Source organism: Vicugna pacos, unplaced genomic scaffold (genome assembly GCF_048564905.1).
Source record: "Vicugna pacos unplaced genomic scaffold, VicPac4 scaffold_19, whole genome shotgun sequence".
NCBI classification, from domain to species: Eukaryota; Metazoa; Chordata; class Mammalia; order Artiodactyla; family Camelidae; genus Vicugna; species Vicugna pacos.
In genome coordinates this window covers 39,286,451-39,312,818 of record NW_027328740.1, presented here as the reverse complement: position 1 = coordinate 39,312,818, position 26,368 = coordinate 39,286,451, and the positions used below count along the sequence as shown (strand labels likewise).

The window sequence follows — 26,368 nt, the reverse complement described above, 5'->3', positions numbered from 1 at the left end:
ATCTAATTTTTCTTCATTTTCTCAGTTGGGGGACACTCCTTTTCTGAAAATCCTCCTCCCTGCAGTAGAAGTTATTAGATTCCCAATCAGAATGCAGGCTTGAAGGGGGGCAACACAGCTGAGAAAACATAAATCAGTATGTATTCCTTGATATATTTTTTGCACATGGACTAAAAATCATTGGGTCAGTTGGACATCAATATCATATCTAATTTAAATAATTGTCAACTGTCATTTTACCACCAGCTCCTGAAACAGTCACGTGGTCACTAGGTATTTTTTCTTCCCTTGACCCATGGATTCGATGATTTCTAGCCAGACACAATAGCTTTTTGAAAAGAAGTCTGTTTCACCTTTTGCTTTTAAACTAAATTTGTGTGCTTGACCCTGACTTCATTCTAACATTCACAAAAAGGTATCCAAGGACAACCAAATTTGACATCATCTCTAGATGTCTTGAATACAATGGTGAGCTGATTCTTCCAGATCATTAAAGTATATATGCACATTATCCTGTGGTCATCTTCAATTTGTGGTGTTTTCAGTAATCGTTACCTGTTTGGATACTTTATCACAAATTTAGCATATCTTTATCCAATTCAGTTACATTAGTATATAAGATTTCAAAAGAACTGCTTTCTCAAAATGATGATATTTAATATCTATGGTCTTTTTTAAATCAAGTAATTCAATAAGGTTGTCAAGGACAGCAGTGAAGGTTGTGTGTGGGTATTGCTGTTTCAGAGTCTTCAGTCCTGCCCCATGATCTTACAGGTGTTTACGCATCCTTGTCAGTGTTATTACATCAGTCTATTCGGAGCTGAAATTAAACTACCTGGATGCTAATTTTTCTTTTTAAAAACAATAAACTCAATTTCCCCTTTTAATTCTTTATTGTTTCTCATACTGAGGCTCACCACTTTTCCTAATATATATATTTGGTGGGGAGGGGGGCACAGCCCTGAAAGCCTGCAGACAGCACCAACTCTATAAGATTAACCAGAGGTGGCCGTGGATGTTATGTGACTTCAGCCACTGAGCACGAGCACCTGCTGTTCCTCCAACTGTTCTGCTTCCATTGTTGACAGCTCTGAAGGTCACTGCCTCTTGTAAAATTCTACAACATTACAGTTCATATATTTTTGAAATTTATAAATTTGTGAAAGTCTTCTGCAGTTTGTGTAAAAAGGGGGGTACTTCCCTTTGCTCATTTCAGGCTAAACTAAGTCCAGAAGGACACACACACACACACGCAGTTCTGAGTGCCCCCAAGGAAAAGTTTGAAAGGCTTTGGGAGAGTGGTGGCACTCAAACCTTTGGAATTTTGAGCTCTATGAAAATATCACTTATTCAGAAATTAAGCATTATAATTCTTAAAGAAGAGATTCAGAATCACCCACAAGATACTTACCAGAATTTTTTAAAAGAAATTATCTTCCCTAAAATCCAATGATAATTCAAATATCCATGGAAAGAAAGTAGATTAGTAATATCAAACAATAATTTCTACACTATTGCTGATTAGCCTTCAGCCACAACCAAAGTACATACAAATAAGATAACTGGAGATAGATGGAAAAGAGGTATTAAAAAGCAAGAATATAAAAGAAGTAGTGGCCTTATAGAAACCTGCTCATTTTCTTTGAAATAATTTCTTGGTTACAGGAAAACACACTTGAGGTTTTGGAAATGCATCAAGAGGAAATCTAGCAGTGAAATGAAGGAGAAGCAAGTCTCAGTTTTCTCCGAGCTTGATCCTAAATGAAAAAAAATTCCTTGGCTTCCATAATAGACAACCTGCATGATTCCCTTAGCAAAAGAGGGTGGGGGAGAGAAAACTGAAAGTGTGCGAAAACCATCCTTCACCAACCCTGTTGGAACACAGAATTTTCGTGTTAGGGGCACTGCCTGACCTATAAATATAAGAGAAGGTACAAGCTCTAATAAGGTTTTTGAGCAAAAAATGCTTTTAACTTTAAACCTACTCTAGAAAACATGCTGAGAAATCATGGTAAGTGCTTGACGTAAGCCTTGCTGTTTACGTTACATAAAGGAATGCGTCCTCACATGTACCATTTTGGAAATGGAATCTGTGTTGCAGCCTCCTTCACTTAGGTTTTTGGAAACCCAGAGTTTCTGGCCACGGGGAATTAGGCTAGATACATATCTAAGGGGAAGCAAAAACTCCAGGGCTCTTTTCCGTTGCAAACTGCTTTTACTTGAGACCGGCTTTAAGAATCATGCTGAGAAATCAGAGTAATTATTTCTACATGTCACTCTACATTTTATGCTGAATGAAAGAACGCCTCTCCACATGGTCACTTCTGACATCAGTACGTCTGTTGGAGACGTCCTTCACATAACTATTTGGAAAGCCATAGTTTCTGGTCTAGAGGAACTACGTTACTTACATATCGAAGGGGAAGCAATCACAGCAATTGTATTTTCCAGGGCAATCAACTTTTACATTGAAACCAGCCCTTGAAAACATACAGAGAAATCAGAGAATGTCTTACTACAATTCACTCTACCTTTTATGCTGGATAAAAGAACGCCTCAACACATGCTGAATTCTGAGGGTTGAATGTGTGTGAATACCGCCAAACGATTAGCTTGTTGGGAAGACACAGTTTCTTTTGGGTGGAAAACTAGAATACATACATATATAAGGGGAGGTGTTCATTGTAACTCAGTTTAAGAGTGAAAATTATGTGAACTTTATACAGGCACTAAGAAACCATACAAGAAACCAGAGTAAGACTTTCTACTGCAATCCATTTCTTTTATGCTAGATTAACGAACGTTTACCCACAGCTAATTTCTGAGGGTTGAATGTGTGTGAAAGCAAACAATTACCTCTTTTGTCAGGAAAACACAACCTCTCTTGTGTGGGGAATCACAAAACATATATATAAGGGGAGGACTAGCTACAATTCGTTTTTACAGTGAAAATTTCATAAACTTCAAAAAGGCACAAGGAAACATACTGAGAAATCAGACTGTTTCTACTGTTCCCCACTCGTTTAATGTTAGATGAACGAACGCATCTCCACATGATCAATTCTGAGAGTTGAATGTATGTGAAAGACGACAATAATTTCACTTCATGGAACATAATGTATCTTTCGACTGGTGAAACACACTATATAAATATATATGGGAAGGTACTTGCTAAAACAATGTTTTACAGGGGAAAAAGAATGAAATTGAAACAGGCACTAGGAAACATACTGAGAAATCAGAGTGTTTGAATTGCTCCACATTACACTAATGCTACATGAACTATAGCCTCTGAACATGATCAAATCTGAGAGATGAATATTTGTGAAACACTAAAATAACTACAATAAAAAAGCTTGTTCGGAACACACAGTTGACTTTGATTTACAGATAGATATACGGGGAGGTACAAGCTTCAACTCAGTTTAAAACAAAATGTCATAAATTTCAAACGGGCACTAGGAAACATACTGAGAAACTAGAGAAAGTGTTATTATTGCAACCCATTCATTTAAGTCAAATGAACGAAAGTTTATACATGACCAAAATTTTGAGAGTTAACTGTGTGTGAAAGCAGTTAATCACCTAGATTATGAAAAACACAGAGATTCTTTTCAGTGGGAAACAACAGGACATACATATATACGTGGAGGTACTAGCTCCAACTCGGTTTTACAGAGAAAACGGCTGGAACTTCAAAACGGCACACAGAAACAGAATGAGAAACCAGAGTAAGGGTTTCCAATGCAACACGATCCCTTTGTGCAAGATGAACGAACGTCTCTCCACATGTTCAGTTCTGAGAGATAAGTGTGTGTGAAAGCAATCCTTCACTAAGCTCGTTAGGAACAAAAAGTTTATTATCACTTGCAAACACCACTACATACATATATATGGGGAGGTAAACTCTACAATTCGGTTTTACAGTGAAACGTACAGGAAATTCAATCCGGCACTAGGAAAATGACAGAGCAACCAGAGTAAGTGTTTCTACAGCAACCCGTTCCATTTGTGCTAGATGAACGAAGGTTTTTCCACATGTTCAGTTCTGAGAGATGCTTGTGTGTAAAAGCCGTACTAACGCTAGCTTGTTGGGAACACAAAGGTTCTTATCATTTGCAAACTTCACTACATACATATATATTGTGAGGTTGAAGTTCCAACTCGGTTTTACAGAGAAAACTGCAGGAAATTTAAACAGCTACTAGGAAACTGAGAAACAAGAGTAAGTGTTTCTCCTGTAAACCATTCACTTTGTGCTAGATGAACGAACGTCTCTCCACATGCTCAGTTCTGAGACATAAGTGTGTGTGAAAGCCGATCTTCAACTAGCTTGCTGGGAACACATAGATTAGTTTCAGTTGCAAACCCCACTACATACATATATATGGGGTGGTACAAAGTCCAAATCGGTTTTACAGTGAAAAATACAGGAAATTTAAACAGGTACTGGGAAAAAGACTGAGAATCCAGAGTAAGTGTTTCTCCTGTAAACCATTCCCTTTGTGCTAGGTGAACGAACGTCACTCCACATGATCAATTTAGAGCGTTAAGTGTGTGTGAAAGCCGCCCTTCACCTAACTAGTTGGGAACCCAAAGCTTCTTTTCAGTTACAAACTCCAATACATACATATGTATGGGGAGTTACAAACTCCAACTCGGGTTTACAGTGAAAACTGCAGGAACTTCATACCGGCAAAAGGAAACAAATCTGACAAACCAGTGTAAGTGTTTACCCAGCAACGCGTTCCCTTTGTGCAAGATGAACCAACGTCTCTCCACATGCTCAGTTTAGAGAGATAAGTGTGTGTGAAAGACGTCTCTCAACTAGCTTGTTGGGAACATAAAGTTTCTTTTCAGTTTCATACTCCACTACATACATATATATGGGTAGGTACAAGTTCCAACTCCGGTCTATAGTGAGAACTACAGGAATTTCAAAACTGCACAAGGAAACACACTGAGAAACAAGAGTCTGTGTTTCCCTGCAACCCGGTCCACATGTGCTAGATGAATGAACGTGTCTCCACATGCTCAGTTCCAGGAGATAAGTGTGTGTGAAAGACGTTCTTCACCTAGCTTGTTGGGAACACAAAATTATATTTAAGTTGCAAACTCCACTACATACATATATATGGGGAGGTATAAGCTCCAACTCGGTTTTACAGTGAAAACTGCAGGAACTTCAAACCGGCACTAGAAATCAGCCTGAGAAACCAGAGTAAGTGTTTCCTCTGCAACCCGTTCCCTTTTTGCAAGATGAACGAACGTCTCTTCACATGCTCAATTCTGAGAGATAATTGTGTGTGAAAGTCATTCTTCATATAGTTTGTTGGGAACAAATAGATTCTTTCCAATTTGAAATTCCAATGCATAAATATATATGTGTGGTTCAAGCTCCAACTCGGTTTTATAGTGAAAAGTACAGGAACTTCAAACCGGCAAAAGGAAACAAAACTGACAAACCAGGGAAAGTGTTTACACTGCAATGCGTTCCCTTTGTGCGAGATGAACCAATGTCTCTCCACATGCTCAGTTTAGAGAGATAAGTGTGTGTGAAAGACGTCTCTCAACTAGCTTGTTGGGAACAAAAAAATTTCTTATCTTTTGTAAACACCACTACATACATATATATGGGGATGTACACTCTCCAACTCTGTGCTACAGTGAAACTTACAGGAAATTCAATACGGCTATAGGAAACTGACTAAGAAACCAGAGAAAGTATTTTTACTGCAACCCGTTCCATTTGTGCTAGATGAACGAAAGTTTTTGACACGGTCAGTTCTGAGTGATGCGTGCGTGTGAAAGCCGTCCTAAACCTAGCTTGTTGGGAGCACAAAGTTTCTTTTCAGTTGCAAACTCCACTACATACATATATATGGGGTGGTTAAAGTTCCAACGCGATTTTACAGTGAAAAATGATGGAACTTGTAACCGGCACTAGGAAATAGACTGAGAAAGCAGAGTAAGTGTTTCTATTGCAACACGTTCCCTTTGTGCTAGATGAACGAATGTCTCTCCACATTCTCATTTCTGATAGATAAGTGTGTGAGAAAGCCTTCCTTCACCTAGCTAGTTTCAAACACAAAGTTTCTTTCCAGTTGCCAACTCCAAACATGCATATATAAGGGTAGGTAGAAGTTCCAGATCGGTTTACAGTGAAAACTACAGGAACTTCAAACCGGCAATAAGAAACAGCCCGAGAAACCAGCGTAAATGTTTCTCCTGCAACCCGTTCCCTTTGTGCTGGATAAAGGAACGTCTCTCCACATGCTCAGTTCTGAGAGAGAAGTGTGTGTGAAAGACTTCCTTCTCCTAGCTATTTGGAAACACAGAGATTCTTTACAGTTGCAAACTCCACTAAATAAATATATAAGGGGATGTACAATCTCGAACACGCTTTTACACTGAAAAGTGCAGGAAATTCAAACCGGTACTTGGAAACATTCTGAGAAAACAGAGTAAGTGTTTCTCCTGAAAACCGTTCCGTTTGAGCTAGATGAACGAACGTCTCTCCACATGCTCAGTTCTGAGAGATAAGTGTGTGTGAAAGCCGTCCTTCACCTAGCTTCTTGGGAACACCAAGTTTCTTTTCAATTGCAAAGTACACTACATACATATTTATAGAGAAGTGGTAGCTCAAACACGGATTTACAGTGAAAACTGCAGGAACTTCAAACAGGCACTAGGAAACAGACTGAGAGACCAGAGTAAGTGTTTCTCCTGCAACCCGTTCACTTTGTGCTACATGAACGAAAGTCTGTCCACAAGTTCAGGTATGAGAGAAAAGTGTGTGTGAAAGCCGTCCTTCACCTACCTTGTTTGGAACACAAAGTTTCTTTTCAGGTGCAAACTCGATACATACATTTATAATGGAATGTACAAGTTCAAGCTCGGTTTTATAGCGAAAAATGTAGGAAAATCGCACCGGTACTAGGAAACAGCCTGAGAAACCAGAGTAAGTGTTTCTCTTGCAACCCGTTCCCTCTGTGCAATATGAACGAACTTCTGTCCACATGCTCATTTCTGAGAGATAATTGTGTGTGAAAGCCATACTTCACCTAGCTTTGTGGGAACACAAAGATTCTTTTCAGTTGCAACCTCCACTATTTACATATATATGGGGAGGTACAAGCTCCAACTCGGTTTTACGGTGAAAAATGCAGGTTCACCTAGCCGGCACTAGGAAACCGACTGAGAATCCAGAGACATTGTTTGAACTGCAAACATTTCCATTTGTACTAGATTAATGAACGTGTCTCCACATGATCAGTTCTGAGAGATAAATGTGTGTGAAAGCTTTCCTTCACCTAGGTTGGTGGGAACACATAGATTCTTTTCAGTTGCAAACTCCACTCCATACATATATATGGGGAGGTAAAATTCCAACTCGGTTTTACAGTGAAAACTGCAGGAACTTCAAAACGGCACTAGGAATTAGACTGAGAAACCATAGTAAGTGCTTAACTGCAACCCGTTCCTTTGTGCTACATGAATGAACGTCTGTCTACATGCTTAGTTCTGAGAGATAAGTGTGTGTGAAAGCTGTCCTTCAACTAGCTTCTTGGGAACACAAAGTTTCTTTTCAGTTGCAAAATCCACTACATATATATATATGCGAAGGTTCAAGTTCCAACTCGGTTTTTCAGTGAAAACTGCATGAAATTCCAACCGGTCCTAGGAATTAGAATGGGAATCCAGAGTAAGTGTTTCCTTTTCAACACATTCCCTTTGTGCTGGATGAACGAACGTCTCTCCGCATGCTCAGTTCTGAGAGATAATTGTGTGTGAACGCCGTCCTTCACCTAGCTTGTTGGGATCACAAAGATTCTTCCAGTTGCAAACCCCGCTACATACATATATATGGGTAGGTACAAGTTGAACTAGGTTTTACACTGAAAACTGCAGGAACTTCAAATCGGCCCTATGATATAGACTGAAAAACCAGAGTAATTGTTTCTCCTACAATCCTGTCTCTTTGTGCCAAATGAAATGACATCTCTCCACATGCGCATTTCTGAGAGATAAGTGTGTGTGAAAGCCGTCCTTCACCTAGCTTGTTGGGAAAACCAGCTTTCTTTTCGGTTGAAAGCTACACATGTGGAGAGACTTTCTTTCATGTAGCACAATGGAAACGTGTTTCTGGAGGAACCCTCACCCTTTTTTCTCAGTCTGTTTCTTAGTGCCGTTTTTAATTTCCTGCAATTTTCAGTGTAAAACTGATTTGGAGCTTGTACCTCCCCATATATATATTTGTACTGTAGTTTCCAGCTGAAAAGCATCTTTGCATTCCCAAAAAGGTGGGTGATTGTTGGTTTTCACACACACTTCTCTCTAATAATTGAGCATGTGTAGTGTCTTTCGTGTATCTAGCATTAAGTGGATGGGTGGCAGTTATAACACTTACTCTTGTTTCTCATTATATTTCCTAGAGCCACTTAGACGTTCATGCATTTTTCACTGTTACGTCGAGTTTGAGCTATTACCTCCCAGTATATATGTATATATTTTTTTCAGTAGAAAAAAACTATGTGTTCACAACAAGCTAGGTGATTCACGGATTTCACACAAACTTTATTCTCAGAGTTCAGCATGTGGACAGACGTCCATTCATCTAGCAGAAAGTGAATGGGTTGGAGTAGGTACACTTACTCTGGTTTCTCAGTATGTTTTTTAGTGTCTGTTTGAAGTTCATGCAATTTTCACTGTACAACCGTGTTGAGCTATTACCCCCATATATATGTATGTAGATTGTTTTCTCACTGAATGAAACTCTGTGTTCCCTTCAAGCTTGTTTATTGATGGCTTCCACACAGTCTTAACTCTCAGTACTGAGCAAATTGAGAGACGTTTGTTCTTATAGCATAAAGAGAATAGGTACCACTAGAATCTCATACTCTGTTTTCACAGTATTTTTAATATTTTCGGTTTGAACTTCATGATGTTTTCACTGTAAAACCTAGTTGGAAACTGTACCTGCCGATGCATATTTATGTAGTGTGTTCCTCACTGTAAACAAACCATGTAATCCCGAGAAGATTTGTGATTTTCGGCTTTCACACACATTCAATTTTTGAAACTGAGTATATGAGGATGGATTCGTTCATCTACCTAAACAGAATGGATTGCTGTAGATACACTTACTGTGGGGTCTGATTATGTTTCCTAATTCCGGTTTGAAATTGATGCATTTTTCTCTGTAAAACCGAGTTGGAGCTAGTACCATCCCATAAATATATATACAGTGTAGTTTCCTGCTCAATAAAACTTTGTTTTCCCAACAAGCTAGGTAACTGATGGCTTTTACACTGACCTAAATCTCAGAATTTAGCATGTGGAGAGATTTTCGTTCATCTAACCTAAAAGGAATGGTTTGCAATAGAAACGCTAACTTGGGTTCTCAGTAGGTTTCCTAGTGCCTGTTTGAATTTCATGCAGTTTTCACTGTAAACCGAGTTGGAAATATTACCTCCCCATATATATTTATATAGTATAGTTTTCCAGTGTAAAGAAAGTGTGTGTTCCAAACAAGCTAGCTGGTTGACGGCTTTCACACACACTTAACTCTCAGAATTGAGCATGAGGTGAGACTTTTTTCATCTAACATGAAGGGAATGTGTTGCAGTTGTAACATTTACTCTGGTTTCTCTGTATGTTTTCTAGTGCCGTTTTGATGTTGATACACTTTTCACTTTAGACACGAGTTGGAGCTTGTACCTCCCTATATATATGTATATACAGTAGTTTCCCACTGAAAAGATTCTGTGTGTTCCCAAGGTGCTAGGTGATTGACGGCTTTCACACACAATTAATTCTCAGAGTTGAGCATGTGGAGAGACGTTCGTTCTTTTATCAAAAAGACAATGGTTTGCAGTAGAAAGATCTTCTCTGGTTTCTCAGAATGTTTCCCAGTGTCCGTTTAAAGTTCGTGTATTTTTCAGTGTAAAACCGATTTGGAGGTAGTATCCCCATATATATATATGTAGTGTTTTTCTGCACTCTTAAGAAACTATGTTTTCCCTTCAAGCTAAGTGATGTTTTACATTTGCAAAAATTCATCCCTCATAACTGAGCATGTGTAGAGGCTTTCGTTCAATTAGGATGAAGGGAATTCTTTGCAGTTGAAACTCTTACACTGGTTTCTCAGTCTGTTTCCTAGTGCCGGTTTGAAGTTCTTGCAGTTTTCACTGTAAAACCGTGTTGGGGCTAGTTCCTCCCCATATAAAATTGTGTCATGTATTTTCCCCATGAAAAAAATTGTTTTTCCCCAACAAGCTAGGTGATTGATGTCTTTCACACTCACTCTCAGAATTGAGCATGTTAAGATATGTTCTTTCATCTTGCATAAAGAGAAGAGGTAGCACTTGAAATAATTACTCTGGTTTCTCAGTATGTTTCCTAGTGGCGGTTTGAAATTCATGCAGTTTTCAGTGTAAAAATGACTTGGAGCAATTACCTTCCAATATAGATGTATACAGTGCATTTCCCCACTGTAAGGAAACTATGTTTTCCATACAAGCTTAGTTATAGTTTACATTCGCACATATTCAATACTCAGAACTGAGCATGTGGAGGAGAGACGTTCTTTCAACTAGCATAAAGGGAATGATTTGCAGTAGAAACACTTACACTGTTTTCTCAGTATGTTTCCTATTTCGGGTTTGTAGTTCATGCAGTTTTCACTGTAAAACCGAGTTGGAATTAGTACCTCCCCATATATAGTTATTTAGTGTTGTTTCCCACTGAAAAGAATTTGTGTGTTCCCAAAAAGTTAGCTTACTAACGGGTTTCACACTCATTTAACTCTCAGAATTGAGCATGTGTAGAGACGTTCATTCATATAGCATAAAGGGAATAGTTAGCAATTGAAACACTTACTCTGATTTCTCAGTATATTAACTAGTGCCAGTCTGATCTTCATGCATTTTCCACTTATGAACCGACTTAGAACTAGTACCTCCTCATTTATACATATGTAGTGTATTTCCCCAATCAAAAGTAACTGTGTGTTCCCTACAAGCTAAGTGATAGAAGGCTCTTGCACAGAGTCATCTCTCAGAACTGAGCATGGGGTGAAGCGTTAGTTCATCTAGGATGAAGGGAATGGGTTGCAGTTGAAACACTTATCTGGTTTCTCAGTTATGTTTCCTAGTGCCGGTTTGAAGTTCATTCAGTTTTCACTGTAAAATCGACTTGGGTCTAGTACCTCCCCGTATATATGTATGTAGTTAGTTTGGCACTCAAAGAAACTGTGTTCCATACAAGCTAAGTGATTGATCATATTCGCTAGCATTAAACTCAGAAAAGAGCATGTGGACAGGCTTTCGTTTGTCTAGCATAAAGGGAATGGGTTGCACTAGAAATAATTACTCTTGTTTCTTAGTATGTTTCCTAGTGTCGGTAAATTTGCTGCAGGTTTCACGGTAAAACAGTGTAAGAGCTAGTACCTCTCCATATATATGAATGTATTGTAGTTTTCCACTCAAAAGAATATGTTTGTTTCCAACAAGCTAGGTGATTGTCGGCTTTCACACACACTTAACTCTCAGAATTGAGCATGTGGAGTCTGGTTCATTCATCTAGCATAAAGGGAATGATTTGCAGTAGAAACACTTACTCTGTTTTCTCAGTATGTTTCCTATTTCGGGTTTGAATTTCATGCAGTTTTCACTGTAAAATCGACTTGGAGCTAGTACTTCCCCATATATATATGTATGTAGTGTAATTCCCCAGTCAAAAGAAACTGTGTGTTCCCTACAAGACTAGTGATAGATGATTTCACACACATTCAACTCTCAGAACTAAGCCTGTGGAGAGCCGTTCGTTCATCTAGGATGAAGGGAATGAGTTGCCATATAAACATTTACTATGGTTTCTCAGTATGTTTCCTCGTGCCGGTTTGAATTTCATGCATTTTTCACTGTAAAACAGAGTTGGAGCTTGTACCTCCCCATATATATTTATATAGTGTTATTCCCAACTCAAAAGAAACTGTGTTCCCAAAAAGCTAGGTGATTGACGGCTTTCACACACACTTAAGTCTCAGAATAGAGCATTTTAAGATACGTTCATTCATCTAGCATAAAGGGAATGGGTTGCATTAGAAAAACTTACTCTGGTTTCTCAGTTTCGTTCCTAGTGCTGGTTTGAATTTCATACAGTTTTCACTGTAAAGTCGACTTGGAAATATTACCTCCTATATATATGTATGTATTGTTTTTCCCCACTCAAAAGAAACTGTGTGTTCCCTACAAGCTAACTGATTGATGGCTTTTGCACACATTCAACTCTCAGAACTGAGCATGGAGAGAGGCGTTCATTCATCTAGGAAGAGGGCAATGGGTTGCAGTAGAAACACTTAGTCTGGTTTCTCATTATTTTTCCTAGGTCCGGTTTGAATTTCATGCAATTTCCTCTGTAAAACCAGGTTGGTGCTAGTATCTCACCATATAGATATCGTGTAGTTTACAATAGAAAAGAAACTGTATTTTCCCAACAAGCTAGTTGTTTGATGCCTTTCACACACATTCAAATCTCAGAATTGAACATGTGTAGAGGTGTTCGTTGATGTAGCATAAATGGATTTTGTAACTTTAGAAACACTTACTGCGATTTGTAAGTATGTTTTCTAGTGCCGGTTTGAAGTTCATGCAGTTTTCAATGTAAAACCGTGTTGGAGCTACTACCTATCCATATATATATATATGTAGTTTAGTTCCAAACTCTAAAGAAACTGTGTGTTCACATCAAGATACGTCATTGACCGATGACACGCACATTCAACTCTCAGAATTGAGCATGTGGAGACGCGTTCATTAATGTAGCATAAAGGGATTGAGGAGCCATAGAAACACTTAATGTGATTTCTCAGTATGCTTCTTAGTGTCAGTTTCAAGTACAGGCACTTTTCTCTGTAAAACCGAGTTGGAGCTAGTACCTCCCCATATATATTTATGTCATGTATTTTCCCACTGATAAGAAACTGTGTGTTCCCAACAAGCTAGGTGATTGACGGCTTTCACACACAACTATCAGAATTGAGCATGTGGAGAGGCGTTCGTTCATCTAGCATAAATGGAACTTGAAAGCAATTATAATGATCTATGTTGGTAGGAAAACAGTAAAGGGAGCATTAATTTAGAGCCTGTATAGTTATGGTCAGCATATATGACAGAATTTAGTTTTCAGCAGAAGATTTCTTTATTTTAATGTTCAGAAAACTTAATTCTTTCCTGTACCTGGATATAGATAGTGAATGTTTTGAAGTCTTTGAGCAACTGCTTTAAACCAGAATTCTTACTTTGCTTTTGGTCTTTAACCTAAGAGAATATCCAGAATTCCAGTGGCAGTTCAAAAGCAAGGGCCTGAACCTTGCCTATTACTTGTTTAAAGTACAGTAAGAATAACTGTAGACTAGGGTACTGTGGATAACTGAAGGGCTGCTTGGATATGTTATATGTAAGTTATATTTTCAAAAATTATTAATAACATGAAAATCAATCAACCTTGGTGATCTATTTGGTATAATTTAATCTTTAATAATGTAGATTTTGATAGCCCTTTTATTTATGTAACTTATGAAAATAAGTTGGCTTTATATAACTACTATCTAGATAAATGATTAAATTTTTGGGGTTTTTTATCATTTGCTTCTTAAAAATAGGATATTAATTACACAATATGTATTTTCCTTCAAGTTCATACTTTTTTCCCTAAACTATCTTGACTTGTTTAGATAAGTTAATCCATAGTCTGATTTTAAAAACTCAGTATGTTCTTCTGTCTGTTGCTTTATTAGAGAGTAAGAATTCCTTATTATTTTTAATAAAATATAATTGCAGGAAACTATACTGGGATTCTTTCATTCACAGAGTCAAGCAATGATTCCTGTTTTGTTAGATCAGGTGTCTAAGCCTCTCAACTTCCAAAAGATTACATGGACAAAGTTAAAAACGCCATAAATGATCGACTAAGAAAGTTTATTGTGTTCCTTGATTAAAAGTATAAATATGGATCACCCTTAAATTCGGATGTAAAGCTATTATGAATTACATGAGTCTTCTCCAAAATTCTTTTTTTAAAACATTTTTTATTGATTTATAATCATTTTACAATGTTGTGTCAAATTCCAGTGTTCAGCACAATTTTTCAGTCATTCATGGATATATACACACTCATTATCACATTTTTTTCTCTGTGAGTTATCATAACATTTTGTGTATATTTTCCTGCAAAACTCTTCAATTTGGGCTTTAAACCCTCCAATAAAATACTGGTGTGAAGGAAGAAGAAAGTCGAGAAATGATTCAATCCAAATTCTATGGGAATAAACAAAGCTAAATGTTTCATTTTTTGAAGCAAAACAGATATATTTTCTGCACCATATGATTTTAATAGTATTCATCTGAACATACGGTTTAGACACCATGAGACCATAAGCCAACAAACAAGATGTCAGGTAAAGCAAGAAAAAAAACTGATGGAATTTTCTACTGCAAAATTTCCCCTAACTCGAACTGTAATAGAGAACAAATCTGACGCCACATTGGATCTGTTCCTTTAGTTTGAAGCACTGTGCCCTGTTTTCCAGGCTTAATCTTGCTGGCTCTGCACCTTTTGTAAAACAACTTTAGCCTTTAGCCTAAAACCTACAGGAAAGCCAATTCTCGGGGCTCTGACCTTTAATGATGTTAGCACTTCTGCACTTATGCACGGATGGCAATTTGTAAAATAGAGAATAACCTTTGTTTTGTTGGAGGTTTACAGGGACACCACATCCTGACCCACATGGATGACTGCAAGAATAAAGAATGCCTGCAGCAAGAAGTTTGCACAGCCAACCACACCCCCTCCCCTTTTCAGCTTAAAAGGGGCCTGAATTCTGACTTGGGCAAGATGATTCTCCAGGACATTAGTCCCCCATCTTCTTGGTCTGCCAGCTTTCTGAATAAAGTTACTATACCTTGCTCCAAAACATTGTCTCCTGATTTATTTTTTTATCACTGTTGTGCAGCGAGCAGAACAACTTTGGCCTCGGTAACAGACTCAGCTTTGCCATTCCGTCTGATGTGAAATCTTTCTGGGTGTACATGTGCTTGCCTGGTGGTGGTGTTGTTGGTGGTGGTGGTGGTAGGCAAAATTATTTCACTTCTCCTGATTTCAAAAGGCAAAAATTTCCTGCTATTTAAATCAACTCTAGACTTTTACAGAATCACCTGCAGATGTGCTTCTGGAAGCTAGAAAAATTCCAACAATGAAAATAATTGTATTGTCTCCAGACAAGATAATTTTCCTCAAAACTGAGTAGCTGTGAGACACACTTCAGGAGTACAGATAGATGCAGTGTGCTTCATTTCCCATGTTGTTCCAACACAATTTTCCAGTTATATCAAAATAAATTAAAATCGGTCTTCAATACCAGATGCTCTGGCATGATACAACAATGCCAATTCCACTTATTTATTGAGCCAGAGCAGCTTTAGAGTAAATGATTTTATACCAAACTCCTGCTTGATGTCCTGTCTTCTCCCTTGTGGCCAATTCCTCCTTCTTTCTTCCTACAAGTTCTCCTGTTATGGTAAGTTAGCCCTTACTGTGCACATTCAATTGGGAAGGCACAAATTAAATATGTGAGGGGATGACATGCATATTTAATTCTTACTTATACATAAATACAAACACACAGGACCTGTGTCTTGGAAGATGTCACTTCCTAATGTGGGCAAGAGGATTGTCTATAGTTCAATCAATGATCTAAAAGCAGTTTTGTAGGATATAATGAAGCCATGCCTGAGTTATAAGACAGAACAACCCCTGGATATGAATCAGTGGCACCAATCAGTGGGGGCACATGTGTGCACACACACACCCATGCACACGGAGCAGCCTTGGAGACACTCCATCTGTGCTGATGGAGCAAAGTCATACTGGGGAGATGAGGAAAAAGTGCCTAATACAATCAAACCACGACACCAGAGGAATGGGTAATAGGAGTCAATTGAATTTTCTGATTAGCTGAAGGTCAAACAAAAACACTTTTAGTTTCAAACATCATTACTAAAAATTTCCCTAAAGCACAGGAGCCTGTTTTCCTGCCTTGCTTAGTGTCATATGCCATATTAAACATGACAAATTCATGCTTCTCTGACTGTGGATCGGGAAAGGCCTTGCTGTCCTATTCTGAATATTAGTCTATGTTTTGCAGCACAGTGGATACTGAAAATGGGGCAACTTGAGTGAATGGGAATGGACATAACCTAGCAGTCACTGACTGTGTGTGATTTGCCAACTTTCTCCAAAAAGTAATGGTAGCAAGCAAATCAGATAAATTCAGGGCTCTTGGGGTGGGGAGTCTGGTGGGCTGACAGCTGGGTGGTCTCAGACAGCTGTTTTACTGTGTAAAATAGTGACTATGATCCACAGTGACACATTGTCAAATTCTTGTGCCTGTAGCTGTGATACCTGGCCAAGTCTGTGAAGCCAATTTTATCAATGGTGAATAATGAAGATAACTAACATTCCCTTTCCCTGAGGACCATCTTATGTGACATCCATTCATTGACTCACTGAGTTCCCTAAGCACACTTTTTGCTGCATAACAGTCTTAAAAAATGAAGCAGGGATAAAATGAAGCTCTGAAGTGTTGAAGCCTTGCCCGAAATCATGCAGATGGGAAGACGCCGTGCTGGGAGCTAAGCTCGGGCCAGACTACAGAACCTGAAGGGCCCAGCAAGTCCCCTCACCCAGGAACCTGGCCCACAGCCACTTCCAGGCCCTGTTCTGTTTCTATGAGTGCTCATGGGAAAGTGCCAGGGACTTAGCGTAAATATGACTTGATTAAGTTATTCAAACTGGGATAGCCTTTTGTTGGGGACTGTAACCTGGGAGTGAAACTGGCAGTGAAGTAAGGGAGGAAACAGCCCTGGTTGTAAGAATATTTCTAGGGAAGAAGGTTCCCTGATGGGCTGGCATGGGAATCGCTGTGGTTGTGAGCCCCCCGTTGCCCTGTGGAGGTGTGGGCAGGGAAGGAGAGAGGCTGTTCAGACTGGTCATAGTCATTACAGTTTGTAAACAGCTGAGTTCTGTTTCCTCACAGCTCAGACACATGCAGGACATGAGGATGCTTAGCTAATGACCAACAGTGGGTAGCAAAGGCCAAGAGTGCGGTGGGGAGGAGAGATGGGACCACCTTCTGGAAGAACTTCTGCCCCAGGGGTCCAGGAATGTAATTAATGTTTGGGGATGCACAAAGGGTTTGTATGGCCTCATCAGGTAGTTCCTACTTTAAACTGATAGTCTGGAATATATGGTAAAATACGGTGGAATGACTGCTCTTATTTTAGTTTCTACAATCTCTTAAACGGATGGATTTCTATCTCCATTATACAAGCACTGCTGGGTAACCTTTAGAGCCATGTGAGGATCAAACGAGTGAATACTTATTAATATTATTATCATGCTTCTACTGAATTAACACTTCAGCAACAGTATAATGGCCATGCTTCTTAACAACTGCCTCTGTAAGATCTCTTGTAAGTCACAAATAATAATTATAAAGAAAATATATTAAAATAATAACAATTACATTTACAACAAATATGTTGTTTATAACGATGATAGTGTTAGCATCTCCCTCTCATATTAAACAATACCCAACACTGGATTCCTTAGGAAGCAATGCCAATACACGTTTGGACTTTTCAAAGTCTTCAGCCCATGAAGCCATTTTACTCACATTGGTTCACCACAGCCAGAATTGCTGTTCCTTGTATGGTGGGCTGCCACGCTGTGATGTCCTGAGCTTTTTCTGGCACCATGCGTCTATACTGGGTAGTCAAGTTTCCACATACCCACTCTGATTTGCAATATATTGTTCTCCAGAGCCAACAGAGGGGCCAATGGAAAGAGGCCACAGATAAGGTGGTGAACCCAAACTGAATACCTGTTGAAGGAATGGACACACAACATGGAGTGGTGGATGGATGGAAGGACAACAACAATTCCTCTACTCCAGTAAAGAGAGAGGGGCAAATGGTGAACTAAATCCCAAAGAGAAAAGACATTCATGGTAATAATAATGTTCAACAGTGAAAGAATCCAAACAAAAGGCAAATAAAAAATCTCTCGGAAGAAGACTCATTACAACCTGTTTCTTTCACGTATATACCCTTAGTAGGAATAACATACTTAAAAATCTTCAACCAACCATAGTTGTTTGCTCGTAATAAACTTGGGAATCTTGAAGCATATTATTCACTCTCAGTGTTGAAATAATACAATCTTGGAAGATGATTTGTCATTGAGGATTAAGAAAAAGAATATTGTGGTTGTATATAAGAATTTAAATAGGAATAAGGAATGTACTTTTGGGAAAGCTCTGCATAGAGAATGTTGGAGGAAATGCACTGAAAACAGGCAAGTGAGCAAGCTCCCTTGAGTCTGGGAAGGTGAGTGCAGCACATTCAGAGTGTCTATGAAGTTATTACAAGTCACAGAAAGGTATGCAATTAAAGTGTCTTCCAAAGCAAAATATCCTTCTGCATGAATTTTTATCTTGATATTTCTATGGTCTGTGTGGTCACAGGAAGTCAAAGCTATGGTGGTGGCTTAGAAGTTCTTTTCTCTCTGTCTGTAGTTTACAGGGCATTGCTACAGATGGGGCAGCAGAGATCTGCATAAGCTCTTCCATGGGGTGGGGGAGCAGTTAGAAATGATAAGGCCAGAGATCTATAAGACTTTTAGACCCTAACTGACAGACTTTTAATTAAACTAGCACAGGTATGTAACTAAGACAGTGGATGAGAGGCAAGTTTGTAGTCCCTTTAGTGTTACTGCTCAGTCAAGGGATAGGGACCACTCTGGCCAGGAACGGCAAGACCGTGGATGGGGTGGATGGGTAGGAGGAGCTGACATTTGCTTCTGACCTGAGAGGCAGGGGTGTGTTGCAGAAAAGCCGACAGTGCTGGAAAGATGCCTCATGTCCACAGCCCAAAAGGAGCTGTCATATTCAGGGAGGTCAGAGAGCAAGAACCAGAGTTAGTGACGCCAGAGTGTCAGCAACGTGGCAGCAGTGATGTCAGTATCTGTGTCCAAAACCCACCTAACCCTACATGAACTCATCTGCCTACAGGGGGCAGGTTAGTAGCAGAAATGTGGGGAGTGGGTGCAGCCACTGGCAAATTGGCAAGTGGACATCCTAATGAAAAGCACTGCTCACAGTCACCATATTGGAAAGAGAGCCCCCACACTGTCAGATCCCCTTCTTATTCAAGAGAAATTAGAAATTAAGACTTCATTAGCAATCATCCCAGTTCAAATCCAGAAAAGATATCATTTATAATGACAACAAAGGCACAGGCTATTCAGAAATAAATTAATGAAAAATGTTAAAATGATTCTGATAAATGACTTTAAAAAAGAAAAAAATGATGATTGAATGAACAGTAGAATGCACCACCCTCTTCAGTTGACAGATTCAAATTTGGGGAACATAAAACATTTTTTCTCCAAAATCAATCTAGTATCTGAATGCAAATTTAGTTAATAATCCCGAATGGATTTAAGAAAAAATTCTGAAAGGTGATCCTAAATTTCTTCCAGAAATATACACAAATGTACAAATAAAATAATGAGGAGGGATGTTTGAAATTGTAGTATTAGGGACATTCTGGAAAAGGATAAAATAGGACCAACTGTAGGAGATATTAATCTATGGTCATGGAAACAGTATAGAAATAGTGCACTGAGAGTATGAATGAAATAGAATACATTTCAAGAATAGACGTGGATATTTAAGAGATTTTAGTAATATTATAAAACTGACACTTAAAATCAGTGGATTCAAGTACTGGTGTAATTTGCTAAATCATTAGAAGGCCTGGTACATTGTCCTCACTTTTGACATTAAAATAAATTCCAGATAATTTTTTAATTAAAAAATAAAACACTAGAAATAACCCAACATGATTTAATCTATTCAGATATTCAAGCGAGAAGAACTTTCTAAAAAGCTTTTGGAACAAAGACCAACAAGAGCAAAGGCCTAGCAACTCAGCAAGGCCAGAAACGCCCCCTGTAAAACAAAACTGACCCTCGCCCAACCCTCTCTCACGGCCCTGTATTGCTCTCTGATACTTTCTATACTCTCTTCTTCCATTTAAAGTCCAGTTTCTTGGAGAAGTGCCTGCGCTGATGACTCCTCCAGGGCTCAGAGCCCTGCATCCCCCACGGCCCTCACCGCGGCACTGAGACAGGAGTTGCACTGCCGGTGGCTGCGTGTTTCAAACCAGTGGGCATTTTCAGCTCCTGTTTATTTGATTACCAGGTAGCTTTTGCCATGGACAAATATTTTCCTCTCAGTGGAATATTTTCCCCCCTTAATTTTTGTTTTACTTAAATAAATTTTAAAAGCCCAGGCAGAAAGGTGTGTGTGCACATATGCACATACTCAGATACAAACAGATCTGTTTTATAAAGGCTACCTAAGTGTAGTCCTCCTCCACCTTTTCCTCAGTTTAGACAATTAAAGGTGGGCTTTAGCCCTTGTTTTTTTGCCCCACACACCACTCTTTCTCACTATACTCCTTTTAGTCAGTGTTCAAATCACTCTTTAGCAAGGTTACAGCCTTCTCTGTGTTGCCTCATCTAGTTTTCTCTCAACTGCTCTGCTATTCTTCTCTCTCTTGGTGGATTTCTCTCCTCCCATTTGCCATGTACATGGCACTTTCCCCAGGGCCTCGTCTTCAGTCCTCTGCCGGGCAGGACTGAATCGCCCCCACGGCCTCACCCACAGCTCCTCTGAGTTCCTGACTGGTGAATCCAGCTTAACAATGGACATCACCCCTCAGATGTCCTGTAGACACTTCGCACTGAAAATGCCACACACAGAACCATCTCCTCGAAACCAGCTCCTCCCCTTACACTCCCCCTGCAGATCCGCTCCACGGATGGGTCACTGGAAAGTCACCCTAGCATCTCTGTGGCCTGCCGCCCCAGCCCTGCAGTCCCCCCTGCAGCAGTCACCACTTCTGCCGCCCATGTCTCTCTCCTTCTGCCCAAGGCCTCTCTGCAGGCGTGTGCCACTTGTTGTCTGGGTTACCTGGGGTGGTCCCCGAAAAATCCTTTCCCCCCAAAATATGGGCCTCCCCCAAAAAATAGTATCTTCCACTCTGCTTCCAGAATAACCAGATATTCTGCAACATAAACATTATGCAATTTTCTTACTTACAAATATTCCAATATATCCCTGTTTCCTTAAGGATACATTGAAGTATAAGCACACAAGGCCCATTGTGACAGAGGCCTTCTGCACCTGATATTCCCACCTATGGATCCTTTGTTCTAGCCCTACTTGTTGTTCTTCAGTCTGGCCAAGCCGCTTCATGCCATGTACTCTTATATGTCTCTTCCTCTCTGCATGAAGTGTCCACTCCCTCTACCACAAAATAGAGAGCTAAATTCCTTTCACCTTTCAGGATTCAGTTCAAATATTTCCAGCTCTAGGAAGTCCAATTTGTGTTCACCTGTTTAGCAATCCATCAACTACTCGCCATGCCTCGCCTGGCCTGGGGAGTGCAGACACCACGTCTTACCTGTCTTGGTCTCCCCAGCAGTTGATACAGTGTTTGGCATAGCAGTGCTCAATGTCTGTTGGTTGGGTAAATAAATGAATCAGTAAAGAGATGAGAGGTCTACAATTCCCCCCAGTTACTCAGCTGCCATTTTGGAAAGTTCATTCTTCGGAGTTAAGGAAATGTCAGTGCAGGTGTTGGGCAGACGGAACAGAGGTGAGGGTGTGGGGGAGACAGGCCTGGTCCTGGAGAGTGCAGGAAGGCGTGGGTGAGATAGCACTGGAGAGAGAGGGAATGGAGGGGGCGGGTGAAAGGAGATGTTGAAGAGCAACTGATATTAAATGCAGTAAATTAAATGGAGAACATAATATATGAAGGGAAGATCAAGTTAACACAGCAAGGGTGGAAAAGGCAGTACCAGAGACGAAAAGCTCTCACTTAATCCCTCACAGCATTTCACTTATGGCACCCGCCCTCTGGGAAGGCAGCGTCAAATTCTTGAGAGACTGGTGTTTGTGCTGTGGGTGCTCTAAGTACAAAACGGTATCTTATGGCTTCCAGATTTTAAGACTAATAGATTATTTCTCTTATGTCCCATGTCTGAGTTCTCAGGCAGCAGGATCATTCGCTGGTGGGGGGAGAGCTATTGTGGTAAACAACTCAGAGTTACTCTAATAATCTCAAAGGACAGTGGGGAATTCAATAAAACAAATAAAAGAGAAATTTCACTCAGAGAAAACCATATGTCATATAGAACCTTGTGGGGGCATTGGGGGCAATGTTACCGCCACCTCATCTAACAGTTTTATGTGAGTGTGCTGAAAATCCAAGCTCAAGTCACTTAAACACGTATGAGAACCAGGGTCCAGGCTGTGGTGCTCCAGACATGGACGGGAAGATGAAAAGCCTGACTACTGCCTCTGACAGGATCAGTGCAGCCAGGGAGCACAATGCACACGGACACGATCACGCACCATCAAGACAAGAATCAAGTGCAATTCATGCCTAGAAAGGAGAGTAGAAAATCTCTAAAAAGTGGAGGGGTCCCTGCCAAGGCATGGCAAGTGTCCTTCCTGGCAGAAAAACAGATAAAAGTACTTCAGGCGAAGGAGACTAGTGTTGGTGGCTGAGAGCGAGGCCTAACGAAGCACAGGTAAAGGGCTCCAGGGTCATCTGTCACAAGCTATTCCCCTTCAGCAGCTAAGAGGCGTAACTAAAAAGGCAGGTGGGGTGTCATTAATGATCACGAGGAAAACTGGGAGGAGGAAACTGAGGTCAGGAGATCACCACCAAAGGCACTTTATTTTAGAAGAACAAAAATATTTCAAAAGCACTAGGAAATTCTATCTCCCATGAACGAAAAGAACCCAAAATAAGTTTCACTCCAGCATTGAATACAGAATAACAGACGGCCTACTTTCAGAAATGGATTGAATTATCTAATTAGTCAGGGATTTTTTAGATAATACGAAAATGAATAAATCTGAACAATCTCTCTAGAATAGCTGTTACTCCACCCTGTTTTGTAGGGTAGAGTTAGGCTGAATTATTTAATTTGTATTTTAATTAGACTATAAAGTTCTAAAAGCCCTATCAATTTTTCCCAAAAGCATACAACTTTTCCTTTCATGAACTTTATTTGACTTAAGTAGAACAATAACTTTTTTCCAAGGCTTTTTTTGTGTGTGTTAAAATACCAAATGATATGCTGCCCCCAGAATGTTGTTGTTATTATTAATGCTGGTAATAGCCCCAATAAGACATATTTACCATTATGACTCATTTTGGATTAACAGGTCATTGGCTTAAAGTCCTTTTGAAAATAAGAAGAATAAACGAACATAATTTCTACACCAGGGACAGAAGCTGCACCCTTAATGGCACCTGGTCACTAAACACAACAAAAGCAAAGATGAAACTCAAATCAGACACCAGATCACAAAGCATAGCTGACTGAAGATGCCACAAGGTAACCTTTCATTCACCGAGGGAACCAGATGTGTTTCTATGTATAATGTATATTTTTAAAAGCAATTATTTTATATATAGAATGTAATTTAGGAAAAAGAAAACTCCCTCTATCTGTAGACTTATAAACAGGAAGCACAAAGTGGTGCCTTTGCAGACATGAATCTGCAAGCATAAATGCGAAGCCTATTAACAAAAATCTTTTCCTGTCTCCTATGCTTAAAAAAAAAATAAAACTACTTCAAGGCAGTGGTGAGCTGAAAGGGCTCAGATACAAAACGTGCACATCATCAGCCTTCTAGCAGATAAAAGTGCGCCATGCATAATAGAAAAGATAACGTTTCCTATGGAAATCTATTTTGAGATGCAACAATTAAAAGGCAACTGAGAGCTCAAAACCAAGTTCAACCAAAGAGAAACAGAGCCCAAGCAAATGTACAGAAATGGACAAAGACATTGGAGAAGGAGGAGATCTGTGTTCTACCGATACTCCAGATCAGCAAATTCATTCTGAATTCAAGCCAGTGATGTGCCATGAGGTCACTCAAGGAATCAGGCAGAAACCATCGGCCAGAAGAAATAGGAACAATATCAAAGGTAGGTGTGAGATGTGGAAGGGGTGACCCTGTGAACCTTGCTGCCATGAGGCAGGATGCTCTTGCGGGCTTTCTGCACCGGCTGGCTGGCTCACATGACTCTGTTTAGAAGGATATCAGCCAACAGCTGTGCCACAAGGGCTACAGCCCGAGCTGAGTCATATCTAGTAACGGTTCTGAGTTCATCCTTAGACGACATGACCAGAAGGATTTGAGAATCAATGTTGGAGACGTATCTGAATGAGTATTCCATTTCATTCCTTGACAGTAAATCTTCAGCTTTGTACAACATAAATATTGACAAAGATACACACAGGCACCCTATTTGAAAGCCTGACAGCATAATTGCATCTAATGGAGAAAAGCGGGCTCCGTGTCGGTATGCTAGGTCATTGTTTGGCTCGGTAACCGATGCTTCTGAGACCCAAAGCATAGTCTAGTATAACCGACAGCACAGAAATCTCCACTGATGACTTACTCATTTCAGGGTATTCATAAAGTAACGCCAGTTTGCCCATGGGATACAGATGGTTGTCCCGTTCCCATCGTGGGGTGGTCTGTTCTGCTCCCGAAACTGTGGCACCATTAGATTCATGACCCAGCTGTCAAACAGATCAAATTATAAGGCAGGATATTATCAGACCAAGGTCATAAAAGTATTCCTGACATCTCAAGCTGAACACATCATCGTCCCAAGGATTTAATTTCTTGTTTTCAGGATAAATTTCTTTTTATTGCTGCCTCCCTACCCTCAAATATTGTGAAAACTAGTCCTGACTACGTGCCTTGGTTTTACCAAAATTGTAACCACTATTACTACTTTATCTCCTACCTCCTTTTCAGGTGGGCATTTTAGCTTTTAGAAGATGCCGTCCCTCATTTGTCTTTTTTACCCCCATTTCTCGGTTATTATCCACCATGGCCTTTCCAGTCTGAAAATCGTCAGAGAAAATAATTAAAAGAAAGTAATACAGGGTCTGTGAGCTGGTGATAAGTGCTGTGGAGGAAAATAAAGGAGGGCGAGGAATGTGTGCTAGGGAGGAGTGGGGATGGGGCAGTGACCTTTGAATAAGGCAAAGACGGAAGCAAAGGGGTGGGCAGAGGAGGGGCAGAGGGAACAGTGATCATAGGCCTGGAGGTCCCTCAAGCTGGACAGACAGCATGGAGACTGGTGTGGGCCACAGTGAATAGGAAATAAGTGGTGGTTTTGGGGGTGGAGCCTTAGAGGCTGCCATGAGGATGTGGGCATTTTTCCCTTTGAAGGAATTGCAGAGCCCTGGAGGGTCACCGAGCAAAAAACTGATACTCTAACATTGGATAGAACAGGTCCAAAACCCTAATATAAGCTGAACAAATCAAGGGACAAAGAAGTGATATGTCACCTCAAATTCAGTGCAGAGCTTGAAAGAAACACAGCCTCGACTCGCAGCCCAGTGCTCTGCCCCCTTCTGAATGCTGTCCCACAGAGCTGTCTCTAAGGTTATGTTTTTACCTCACTCAGAGGCTTGTGGGACAAAGGAATGCTTCCCCCTTTTTCAAGTGGCAATTTGTCCTGAAAGGAAATCAGAGTTGGCAGTGAAACAAGGTATGGACCTGTAGCCTACAGAGCTGTTGTCCCTGAAAGCAACAGCTGGCGCGTGGTTTACTCGTGGAGTTCAACAGAAGAGACAGAGCAACAACAGACAACTTAGCGTCTGGCTGAGCTTCAGCTGACTGCACTGCACGTTTGGATGGATTTCAAATTTGGACAGTGTGGCGGCTTCTCACGAAAGGCAGGTGTATACATCATACATGCCCACACGTCTGTATGCATACACACGTAGACACACACAGAGCATATGATGTGACTTGTAAAGAGCTGCCTCTGCTTGGTTTCCCACAGCCTCTAATCTCAGCATTAACCTTTCACTGGCCATGCTCCCAGGTTTGCTTTGAGATTTCTTTGCAATGGAACATGCCCTTCGCTTCACAAACTTTCCCCACTTCTTTCAATGACATTAGGGGAACAGCAGGGAGCTCTGGGAAGTGCTGGGGATAGGGACTCGAGATAACTCTGAATCTGATTCCACAGTTCATGGCTTATTTGTTAGTTAACTTTATTTACATTCAAAATGCAATTGTTGCAGATCTCAGAAGATGATTTACACTCACTGCTATGGCAGAATGTTGCAGTTAGTAGACCCACCACTGGATCCTCTTATTCAACACGTTCTTACAATATTTCAGATATTA

The 26,368-nt window shown here is 40.1% G+C and overlaps 1 long non-coding RNA gene across 1 annotated transcript in view; it reads right to left on the bottom strand.

Moving 5' to 3' along the window:
* Window positions 1–17,767: 17,767 nt before the first annotated feature.
* LOC140693421 (uncharacterized) overlaps window positions 17,768–26,368 on the bottom strand; it is an 823,905-nt gene continuing 815,304 nt past the window's right edge. The window contains exons 6-7 of the long non-coding RNA XR_012069185.1: window positions 24,615–24,738; window positions 17,768–17,944 (exon numbers count right to left, since the gene is read on the bottom strand). This is a non-coding gene — a long non-coding RNA (uncharacterized lncRNA). The remainder of the gene's footprint in view (window positions 17,945–24,614; window positions 24,739–26,368) is intronic.